The sequence below is a fragment of the Coloeus monedula genome, assembly GCF_965178545.1.
Source record: "Coloeus monedula genome assembly, chromosome: 12".
Classification (NCBI taxonomy): Eukaryota; Metazoa; Chordata; class Aves; order Passeriformes; family Corvidae; genus Coloeus; species Coloeus monedula.
In genome coordinates, this window is record NC_138792.1 from 6,741,682 (window position 1) to 6,754,480 (window position 12,799).

Below are 12,799 nucleotides of genomic sequence, written 5' to 3' on the forward strand. Positions count from 1 at the left end.
GCTGTGTTGATGTAAAGAATAACTTCTAAATTGCCACAATATTTTAAGTGAGAACAGGCCTGTTAACAAAGGGAGGGAAAAACCTCCTGGTTTGTCAATTAATTCCTGAACTATGGGATTTTTAATGAGGAAAAAAAAGGGACTGAACTCGAAGATGGAATGAGGATAAGGAAGGAAAGTATTTTTATCACTGTGGAACTGCTCTATATCTACAGCAGAAAAGTAGTTTCAATTTTATACCATTTGCTGTTTGTTGCCTGGGCAGTAGTAGTTCAAATACAGTCATATCTGTGCTTCTTTGTCTTTTATAAAGTGTTAGAATTCCAATTGATGCTTCTGATCTTAAAAAAAGTCTTGTTACTTTTTCTCAGTCAAACTCTTTGTCATCCTGGAACTGATTTGTCCCCTCTGATTCTGTAGTGTTAGATACAAATCTCCTGCATATCATTTGTGGCCTCTAATTATCCCTGGGTTAATCTGCCTCGTAAAGGGAGGCCATCTCTGTTACCCAGCCTAGTCTGCATGGAACAGAAAATCTGTTTGTGTTGCTGGTCCCTTGGGGCACTGCAGGCAGGAGGTGCCTGAGCCGTGCAGGTAAGGGGATCTCCCACAGGACACAGGAATTTGCAGCAGCTCTTGTGCCCAATTCACCCCACTCTCTGTCCCAGGCAGATGCACACCCATGCACTGTCACCCACCGCTGGCATTTTACTACTCTGTGCCTCTATTCTGGTCCCAAATGGCAGAAGGCAACGTAAATGAGTTGTTAATTTTATCCCATGTTATGTGATTGTGCAGCTAAAGAATTTCTTCACTGGAGATACCATGAGCTAAAGGTCCTTTTGAGCTCCTCCTTTGCCATGAGCTGAATTTTAACACTATGCTTGGTATTTTTTAATCTGTGCAATAACTGATGGATTGGTTCTGGATAAGGCTATGTGGGGAGAAGCCACTTGCAATTAAAAAAGCTTCAAGATGTTGCTGCAATGTAAACAAGTCACCTTGCAAAAGATTGGTTTTCTTCCCTACAATTCTAATCTGGAAAATATTACCTGGGTTTGGTTTTCATATATTTATCCATTAACTATTTTTCAATGTAATAATTTCCTAAAGTAATAAGATGGTGATGTTTGTGCAATTAACAACAGAAACATACAAAGTGACACAGCAGTACTTGTCATAATGGTTAAATACAATTTGGCATCTCTGCTGGTTCTGTGCACTCTACGATGGGTAAAGGTAGGCATGAAGTTATAAAAGCAGTAAGTTGATTTGCACTTTGTCACAAAAGCTTTTTCTTTGAGTGTGGCATCTTACAAGTGGAGTCATAAAAACTACACATTTTGTAGTGTGAAAATGGTGACTGTGACTTTGCATTGCCACCAGTCGTGTCAGTAGCTTCCTCTCCCTAGAAGCAAAGAATTAAGCAGGTTACTTGTAAAGTCAATCAAAATTAATTAACAAATTACAAATCAATCAATAACACCCCAAAAAGTCTTGTTGTGACCTCAGTTACTTGTTTAAGCATAAACAAGCTAATCGGCTACATTTCCTGTCTAGAAATAAGATCATTGCCAATTAACTTAGGACTTAATTAACTCTCTAAGGTACTGAACTTTAGATACATCATAAACTGTGTCTTAATGTTATTATTAGTTATTGCAATGACTCGAGTACATTCTTGATTTATTATTATTGTTATATAACTATTACATTTACACTTATGATGCTATTAAAAAAACCCAAAGCCTTCAATATTACATTAAAGTTACTGCCACATAAAGGACAGAGGCATTAAATAAAAGTGGAATTAAGCAGGATGCCATAAGTTTACATTGGAAACCCACCAGTCCAGCTTCTGTTCTTTGCTGGGAGGCACCAGCATAAGAGATTATACATTTAAAGGTATCAATTTTCCTTTGCCCAGCTAAAATTACTCTTTATTTCTGGTCATGAGCTATTGGATTTGCCATCCCTGTGGTAGCTGGGAGAAGTCACAGTATTAGCACCAATCTGGTCTTACCTTCTTTTGAAGATCCTTCCTGCTTGTCTCTTTTATAACAAAACTTGGGACAATCTTAATTTTTTTTTTCTTCTGTCATGATATCCCAGCAATTTATTTTTTTCCCTGACATCTCAGTGACCCGGTTTCCTTCTTTTGCTTCTCTTTCTGTCTTAATAACTTCAAGCTGCTTGTTTTCCAAGGCTGAGAAGAATTTGTTCCCTGTTTGCCAAGAATAAACAGTCCAGCAGAACAAGTGATGTGTCTGCTGAACAGAAGAGAGAAAAAGTCAGATCAGCAGAGACATTTAAATCTGTTCCTTTGCTCAAAGTGGATGCTAACGTTAGCTTGGCAGCATATGATAAATGTCTCCAGAACATGGAGTATCTGGAAATAAACCTACACTGGAAGTGATATGCAAGTGTCACTATTGCCTTGCAGGCTGGCAATAACACCACCAGCACGCATCCTTGGTAAATGGGCATTTTGTCTTCTTTACGACCCTAAAAAAGTCACCGCGAAAATATTCCAATCTTTTATTTCAGAAATACTGTCACCTTGTCTATAAGTCAAATCCTTTTTTGGTGCCTTTATTCACTCTTTACACCAGAACAGTACAATCTAGTCTTCACCTGTGGCTTTGCCACAGTTTTAGCTGGCATCTAGGCTTTGGCCTCTTAACCATTTTATGACTAAGATGGACAAAAGAGGCTAGGAAAGCCAGTGTACCTTTTGGCACTGATTATATTTACATCTCCCATCTGTATTTCTTTGTGGGTTTGGGTTGTTGTTTTTTTTTGTTTGTTTGTTTTTGTTTGGTTTTTTTTGTTTGTTTTGTTTGTTGTTGTTGTTGTTGTTGTTTTTTGTTTGCTGTGTCCAAACTTAGGAAGTAAAACAATCTGGTATCTGCTTCAAATCTGGCAACCTAGACATAGGTGGATTTAGGATTTGAAGGACTTGTTTTGAGAGAGGAACAGGCTCACAGAGAACCCTTTGATAGGCTTGACCCCACTGCTTTACAGTGTCTGAGGATCAGGAGCTTCCTTATCCAACACACTCCTGGGGTACCTGTTTTGTGACTGACAGTGACACAGGCATATCCATGGCAATGTTGCCACAGGTGAACTGAAGCCTCTGCATTGCCCATCCCCTGGTCCTAGGCTGAAGCTACAGCTAAGATCTAGAACTCCACAGCATTCCAGACAGTGCTATATATATTAAATACTTCATGCACACATTTTCCTTTAATTCGTGTCTAGATTGGTCATGTAATATTTTATCTGGACCTAAGAATAGGCTCCTTACAATAAAGAGGGTGTCTACCCAGGGAAGAGGATTTGGCACAATCTGCCAAATATAACAGGTGAGCTATTGTTTCTAAAAAGACTAAAGCAATCCAAAATGAGGTATTTGTGTCCTGGAATAGAAATATCCACCCTGGGAGTATCCTTTCTGGAAGTTAGCCAGGAATAACTCCCTGGAATAATGCTCTGAGGGCTCACCCCTTTCTGTTGTCTTATGGGTTCTTTCTTCAAAATGTGAAGCAGTCAACACAAACCTAGCACTACACATAGATATGTTCTTGATTATATTAGCGTGCAGTCTTTTCTCAGTTTCTCTTGGACTCACTATTGAACACTGTTTCACAAAGCTCCTGGTGTTACCCAAATTCATTTATTGAGTGTGTTTTCCACAGAGGCCATACTGTTATTTCTTTGTAGGAAAAGAGCAGGGAGTGAATAATGTATTTTCCTTTTCAGATGTAGTTCTAAGTGCCAAAGATAAATGGCTAATTAGAGTAATATTATTGTGGGACAAATGGATCACTTCTCACATGCATGTCTGCCTTGGTTTGTGTGTATGGGCTTGTTAGCAGAAACAGGGCTGGGAGAAGACTGAGAACTGGTGGTGCTCATGCAGAACACATTCTTTAGTACTATGACTCTTCTAGGTCCTTTGCCCCTTCTTCATCTAACTCTGAGGTAACTGTGTCCATTGCTAATGTCCAGGATCCTGTCAGCCTCTGTTCTCATTCTCTGTGGTTCAGCTGCTGCTTTGCCTCTCCTTGGCCCCAACACTGGGCTGAGCAGGGAAGCAGCTTCTGGACTGGTTTGTCCATGGTTCATGATGTCCAGGGAGAAAATGATGATGTTACTGCTATTGCTGGGTAGTGCAGAAGTATTAATATCTTTACAGGCATGAAAGTATTGAGTTATGCCCAGGCATTTGCTGATGATGTATTTGTTCACAGACATGCAAAGAGCCTGTTCAGAGATGGAACAGGCTGCGTCTACTCTGCCTCCCTTTCCTGTGATTTAAAGGACACTCCTAATCATGACTTTATTATGCCTGCCACACACTGCTTATATATCTGAAAGGAGCTTGGCTGAGAGTACTGACATTTCTTAATGATATTTTGATCATTTTTCTGTAAATTATACTATTAGGAAACATGCCATGAGGAATAGAGGAGAAGGAATGGAGAATTTTAGTTTCAGCCAAACTTAGATGGGTAAACTTAGCCACAGCCCTGGGTGCTCAAGGTTCTTCTAAGATGCGCTGAAGATATTAGGGGCCACGTTTGAAACTTCTACTGAATTTAAATAAACTTTGGGTTAGACTCTTGGATACTTAACAATTTTTTTTTAATATAGACTGTCACCATACTACTTTTGTAGTCTTCAGCTCACCATGTTCTCATAGCCTCACAAGCAGAATAATGTCACCACTGCTGCAGCTCAGGAGCGATTATTGTGTTGGGTACAGCAGCACAGAGTTTGGAGATTAACCTCCCCACACCGAGAGAGGAGGGAGGCAGCCTCTGATGGGAGGTCAGGCTGGTGGCAATTAATGGTCTTTTCATCATATTCAAGTGCTTTGGTCTATTCTGGTAGCTGGTGGCTTAGGCAGGAAAGATTAAATTTCTGGGAGATAAAATACAAGGGAGGGAGAAGAAAAGGGGAGGAAAAATATGAAATGTGTGACACATTGCAATGATTTAGTTATCTTGGCAGTTCATGAATGACACAGCAAATCCCAGACACCACAGTGTTGATTCTGTGGGCTGTGATACAGACTCCTCATGTTCAGCCTACCCAGATCAGAGGATCTATCATCAGTAATTGTCACAGACAAGCCAAATCTGTTAAAAACAGTCTAACATCAATGCAAGGTAGGACTGGAGCTTGCAGCAGTTTTGGAAGGTTTGTTTTATTTGTATTTTGGTCCATGATGTGTGAAACTGCATGGACCTGAATCTGGGCATCTGTTCAGATTCACCTCTCCTACCCAGTGGTATTTAATCATGGTGCAAAGGGATTTCTCTCTATAAGGAAGAGAAATCTCCACTGACAGAAACAGCTTTGCAAGTTGGAAGGAAACAACTATAAGAGGGTCCTTTATCAATAACACATACTGGATGTTTGCAAAACCACAACCCTATCTGAAGTAAGTCAAGTCAAAACCTCCTTCAGCATCACCCTGAGACTGGGATTTTATTGTTAACTTAATAAAATGGTCTTTTGTTTTCATGACATGATTTACAGGGAAAACTGCACAACCTCACTGGGTTTTTGGTTGCAGCCTGCATGGCCAAGTCCTCATTGCTTCCAGCTCTTGGGAAGCAGGCACAGCCTGATCAAACATACTAGCCCATACTGCAGCTCCACTTCTGATTACACTATGGGTCAGCACTTAGAATAGGAGATAGTTTCTTTTACCTGGTGTGTTCCTAAATGAAGCAGGAAAAATTTAATTCTTGACATTTAAGTTCTACTTCCAGATGCTTTTAGAGAACTATCTAGCCCAGACAATGTCATCAAAGTCATGTCCACTTAATGGCATTTAATTTAGCCACTTTCTTCCCTCCATAAGAAAATACTACAGCTCTCCATTTCTCCCATAAGCACGTTTTTGCAGAGTTCAATTCCAAACTATAAACCACAAAAAGCTACAGCCAACTGCAAATCTAAGGAGCAGCTGGGAAATACAAAATAACTTCTAAATTTCCTGAGGGATAACATAAGCAGGGATATCACACCTGCAATTGTTCTGTCCCAAGTCAATGTACATATTGCCATTTGCAAGTAGTAGTTCAGCCCTTCTGATTCAAAATTCTTTAGTCAAGCAGACCACACATGCATAAATTGAGGTTACAGGAAACAAATATTGCCTCTCCATTTTTGCCCCTCTAAAATCTTCAAATATTTCAGATACATTTAAAATGGAGCTTAGCAGAATTCATACCATTATTGGTGACTAGAGCCAAGCAATCAATCTTAGAATCACCCCTGGAGTGCACATGGAGTGCATTTCCTTGCACATGGGTGCTTTCAGAAAGCAAGTAAATTACCTGTTTAGTGAGATTAAAGTGAGTTGATGTACTAACCTGCAAACTATAATTTAAGGAGTCAAAAGCCTTTCTCTCCCCACCCCCTTCCACAGAAATTAACAACTCCAGTAGCATAATGATTTTTTGTACTGCTGCTCTCTCTCCAGTAAAATATACTTTATTACTATTTGGAGGCTTTATCCCTTTATGACAACCAGTATCAAGAGTAATATTACGCCAATAACTTGGTTTGCTAAGTATTAATACAAGGGAAATTATGCTAAGAGCACTGTGTGAGTTTAATTGCAATTCACACTTTAATATTTTGATGCAGCTGTAAAAATGTAGAATGAGAAACATTACAATTCTATTAGATACTAATAAATTGTGTTGTGGAGGAGGATATGAGCTGTACTTGCCATAATGAAGCACATTCTACTTCCCATCTCTGTTTTGATACTGCATGTGCATGATTTCATAGAAAGGTTCAGCAAAGGTTCTACAGAACAAGTTAGAAATGAATGCAGGGTTGTATATTTTTATATCAAATAATCCGAAACAAAGTGAAAATAATGTAAATCATCTTGCTTATGAAGTGTTTATGTCATGCACTTCATTTTCTTTATGTAGAATGTGAGATTGTTTAGAATGAATCATATTAGTTTTAATTTTTTCTTCTTTTCTAGGCTTAAGATTTCCAGGTTTAGATGCATTAAATAAAATGGCATTCTGAGAAATATTCAGAGATTCATCCCCTTCCATTTTTTCCTAATAGAAATGACATTTTTAAACTGCTGTGCTTTTCTCTGCTCCTTCTATTTATAGATGTGAGATGCACTGTGGTAGCAATGCTTCCATGTAGCTGAATCATAGATTTGTTTAGGTTGAAAAAGACCTTTGGGATCATTGAGTCCGAATGTTACCCGAACACTGCCAAGCCCACCACTAAACCATGTCCCCAAGGGGGGGATCTATACATCTTGTAAATACCACCAGTGATGCCACCACTTCCCTGGGCAGCCTGTTCAAGGCTTGACAGCCCTTTCAGTGAAGAAATCTTTCCTAATATCCAATCTAACACCTCTCTTGGCACAACCTGAGGCTCTTTCTCCTTGCCCTATTGCTTGATCTGATGTTCAGACTGAAATACGTAGAACTTTGTGATTTCAGGCAAATCACTCAAGCTCTTCTTAGCTTTTGTTTCAGTAGCTAGGAGTTAGAAATAAAAGTCACCATCCACAGGATACATTTCTGATTATATAAGGGCATTACTTGTATCCATTTTCCTCCTAGATTACTCTATTTTCAGAGAAGTGTGTGTATTGGTGGGAAAGACCCCACTTCCAGTTACACACAGGGAATACAGTCCACAGTAGTAACACCTTCCTTAATTTATCAGTCACAAGGACAAGATAGCCACAAGTTATTTTGGTGCCAGCACTTTGGGACTCCTGACAGCAATCCCAGACTTCATGGAAATCTAAAGACCCAGCTCATATCCCCACAGAGGAGAGCAGAGCACCACTTGAACAGATCTGCTGACCAGCTACATGCAGCTGATATTAAATAGTGGTTTACTCTGAGTTTTTCTTTGAACGTACGTGAATCGTGTGCAGGCAGGGGATGATGCAAGAGTGTGGGCTAATTTGTTCTTCTTTATGAAGTACATATTCAGAGTGAAACCAGGGCTGGTCCTAGCCACGTGTACCTTTTCTTATCTGGTTTGACTTTCAAAGGGCAGTGTAGTTTTCCACTGGCTTCAGTGCTTGCTTTTTTTTTTTTTTTTTTCTTCAGGAGGTGAGAACAATTTAAACACATTTGTACACCACACTGTCAGCCTGAGTAGTCTTATTTGCAATTTACATCTTTTAACATCGCCTGGCTTGTAACACCTTGCCTTTTCCTCTCCAAATTCTCCTGCCTCTCCTGATCTGGGTGTTTTGTTGCACCTGGTTCTCTGCCTTCTGCCTGCACTCTCAGGCTGAGCACAGCTGACCGCACATTTCTCTCATTCTCAAATCCAAACCCATCCATGTGTCTTGAATGAGCAACTTACACAGGAATCTTCTCAATTAAAATGTTCACAGAGTCATTAAACTAACTGATGGTGGAAACTTCAGTAGAAATGATGCTGTAATGAGACAAGCTTTCATCATCTTGCTGAGGAAAACATATTTCACTTGATTCAGATAAATTATATGCCCCCACATATTATGATCAATATTTTAGCAAGAGTTAGCATTTAACTATGTCACTTTTGAGTAATGAATAATCATGTCGAGTATGTGAAAAATGAGTAATGACAGATATCACTGGACTGGTACGTTTCCTGCTTCTCAAAATGATGTTTAAATTTTTACAAAAATGTTGTATAAAGGATTCAATGACTTCAACTTGTTCCTTCTAATGGGTATCTATCATTTAACACTGTGACTGCTCTTGAAGTACAGGTTAGCATAACTAATTTTAAAATATGTTCAAATAATTCTATATTGTGACAGAGGAAAATGGAACCCAGTTGTCAGGAAGTGTATGTAATAAAACTGGATTTCAGAAATTGAAGACCTCTGAAATGATTCTCTTCTTGCATAGTAGCAGTAGTACCCAGTAGTGTTTGGCTTTGCTACTATAAGAAATGTGAAAGGTATAAAGTACTTTTATCAGGAAAAATATCTAAAATAAATAAAGATTTTTAAATAACGTGTAGAAAACTACAGCAGCTGTCCTGACCCAAGTATGTTTTAATTTGTTTAGTTACTTGTGTCTGCTTACCGTATTGTGTCTCTTTTTTGTATACCGTTCCCAAAGGTTCCTGCGCTGATTTTTAAAACTTTTATGCTTGAAACTACATTCTTGAAACTACATTCACAAACCAGGACCAAAGGAACTGTTTTGATTTTCTTCTAAAAATGCCAGTGCAGTTTCAAGCACCTACTTAAGAAAATCTTTGCCTCTTGTAAGGGCTGTTGAATGAACCATCAGCAAATGTGTACAGGTCTTAGAAAGATCAGGAAGCATTTGCCACTGTAATCCAAAAAGAAACCTCTCTATGCACAGGATACTAATTTTTTCCTCAGTCAAATAATCAGTCTCTTGATTACACTAGTCTGTGGTTGACTTTTTCTCCCTCCCAACAATGATCTGTTATGCAGTTTTAAGGTTGCAATTGGGGTGATAGATATTGTTCTATATTTTTAATACCCTAATGCTGTAGTTGGCAGTTCTGCTCTTGATTGACTTTTTTTTTTTAATGATGTCTACCAGGAGCCTGAAACTAATTCACAAGTATGACCATTGACATGGTGACTTGTTCTTGTAACTGGGTGTAGTGGTGCAATATTGTTCTTCTACCTTTTAAAAAACACATAAATTTGGTATACTCATGAATACCATGTTTCAGTTGCATTAAAGATATACATCATTGGCCTCAATTTTTATTTCTGGGTCTTTAAAACTCAAACAGAGTGAACAAGCAGCATAAAGGTCTGTGATCACTTAGGTCAATTCTTCTATCAGCTGCTCTGTGGTGGTTTGCACTGTTACCTGTAACAGGCTCTGTTTAGTTTTAGTCACCTGTAATGTAAGGAGAGTCATCTATTCCTAACAGGGTGGACAATAGGCTTTTAAGGTGTTGCCTCAGTGCAGCTGGCTGTAAGGTTTCCTTTCAATATTTAGCTATTTTAGCATAGTTCAGATAACTTCCTAATGTTTCCATAATTTCATGGAAGAATAACGTCAAGGAGATCAGCTATAATCTTGTCATTATATTTACATAAATACTATTCTGCTTTTAAACTCCTTGCCAAGTGTGGCTTTTTCACTCAAAGTGAAATTCTTCCTTTGTCAATATCAGTGTTTTCCTTAGGGATGAAACAGCTAATAATCTATACTATATAATAGGAAAATTCACATTAATACTATCACAAGGATGATGATTACTGACTCTTACAGCACCAGTTTTCCACACTGACAGAGTGACATTCTAAAATGCATTTTCCTAAATTAGGTCATTTAAATCAGTTCAATATGTAAGTCACGGTAGCAAATTTTTCACTTGGCAGCTCTTCATTATGTAGCTTGGATTAATTCTGATTTAAGAATTCTGTTTGGTTATTCACTTTTTTCCTCAAAACTTAATTTTCAATAAATGTGGTGACATCACAAAATGGCAAAACATCATTTGGTGCCACCCCCCTCTTCTATGAAATTATCTTCGTGGAGATAGTTTCATGAGGCACAGTCACTGTAAGCAGCAGAATCACAAGTGAACAAGGTAAGTGACTAGGCAGTAATTTTTTCATCGGGAATGAGAGGAAAAAAAAAGGCCAAGTGGGAGTGGAATTGCACCCCAGGCCCAATGAAGGGAGTAAATGGAAGTTATACTACTCACTTTTGGAAATAGATTTTAAGAGCATAAGTCATTTAACCACTTTTAAAGACTTTACTCTGGGGTGCCTCAGTGCTAGAGCTGTGCAAACACATGGTAAAAGACAGTCCATGCCCCAGTGAGCTTAATGGCCTTCTTGGTTTCCCCCCGGCAATGCCATTATGCTCCAGCCCTCTTCTCTTGTGCAGGATGAAGGCCTTGCCTCCTCCTCCTGATTATTTTAGCAGACCTCTGGTTAGAGCATGGAACGAACCCTCCAGACTCTGCCGTCAGCACTACAATCCTTTCAAAGCTCACCTGGCAGGTTTCCCAGAAAAGCAAGACACAGTCGTTTAAGCTGGTTGCCAGGAAAAAGACTGAATAATACTCATTCTAGCTATTTGTTTGGGATACTGGTTCTCACTTTATGAAATAAATATGCCAGACATTCATCTCTTGAATGAAAAGAAATTGCTGCAATGGTTTTACACTGTTCTCAGCAGAACCTTTCCAAGATCTGTCAAAGGCCTTTGACAGACCATCTCAGATGCTCCAATCCTGATGCTATTTCTGTATTGAGTACCAGTTTCACCAGGTCCTTCAGGGCTCACAAGGAGTGCAAATGGGGAGTTCTCTGCTCTTGTCTTCTAAGTGGGCCTGAATGTCTTCTTTAATCAGAACTGGGTTTTGTTTCTTGTAAGAAGTTGGGAGGGTATGAACACCCAAACCCACTGCTGATCATGCAGTGTTTGAGTTTGTCAAATGGGTATGTGGGCAGATAGCCTAAAGGTGTATTCTATACCATAACATTTGTCACATCATAGCAAACTAGGACGTAATATGTCTATAGGATCTATCCATTAATGGCCAAAGTATTTGGAGGACTGGCTGTGTCTGCCCATAGAAAGCTGACACTTCTGTTTTTCTCGCAACTGACCCAAGTCTATTGTCTCCCCCCTGCCCCCCAATGCACCTGTAAAATGCTCCCAAAATACTGTGAAATTGATCAAATTTGTGAACAAAACCAGCAGCTATGTATTTGTGAAAACACAAGGATCCTGCAATTAATTTGACATAATTTATGAATGCTTTTTTACTAGAACCAAAACATTTAGTAAGTACTTATCTAACTCTTCTTGGGGGAAAGTCTTTTCTCACAAGTTTCAGTTTTGTCTGACCTCTTCACTGTACACATGGACTATTTTATATATGTGGATAGTATTTGCCCTTTTTAGTGCTTTGTATTTATCATCAAATTCATTTGTTTGGTATTAAACATCTAGACAAATACCCGAGCTGTTGTTTGAATTATGTTTGTCCCTCACTGTTAATCCCAAACAGCTATGGGATCTGCTCTGAACATGTTTGCTAGAGATACCATGTTCTAATGTTAGTAGAAGACAAGAAAGTCTTATTTCCCTAATATAGGGTGACAAAACTGAGATTGAAAGGGATGAACATAACAGAGTGATCTTATCAGAATAACAGAAGAAAGGGGGGAAAGGAAACAAGAGATCAGCTTTTGTTGTCTGATATTCCACCTCTGTGCTAATGCTATGTTCCATATATTATTCTTTTTGTTTCCTTCATAAAAAGGAAGCTTTGCCTAGTGTTATGTTTCTGTAAAGTGCATTAGAGAATATCATCATAAAAATCACTGAAGACAAGACAGTACTTCAGCAGCTTATATATAGACATCATTGCTCTAAAGTGCTTCTGCCTTTTGAAAGCAACATGGCAGAAAGCAGGCAACTTGATGTGAAAAGCCTTTTTACCATGCTTTTGCACTTCAATTCTCTGGCTGCGTTTGTGTTTCAAAGTTGGTTTGGTAGTTTTGTTTTACGCTGTGTGTTACCTTTAGTTCCACTCATAAGGATCATGTGGTCATGCAATTGGTTAAAAAGCTACAACAGGGATTGTTTCTGTGTGCCAGGTTAGGAGATGGTGAGGGCCATGCTAAAGCTCTAAGTAATTGGTTTGGTTCAAGGGAAGGACTGCAACACATGGTCAACTCTTCAACTACTCCATATGACCCATCGTTCACTATCAGTTGGTAAGCATGAAATAAAGTTTTGTTCCTTAAATCTTAGAAGAAGATAGC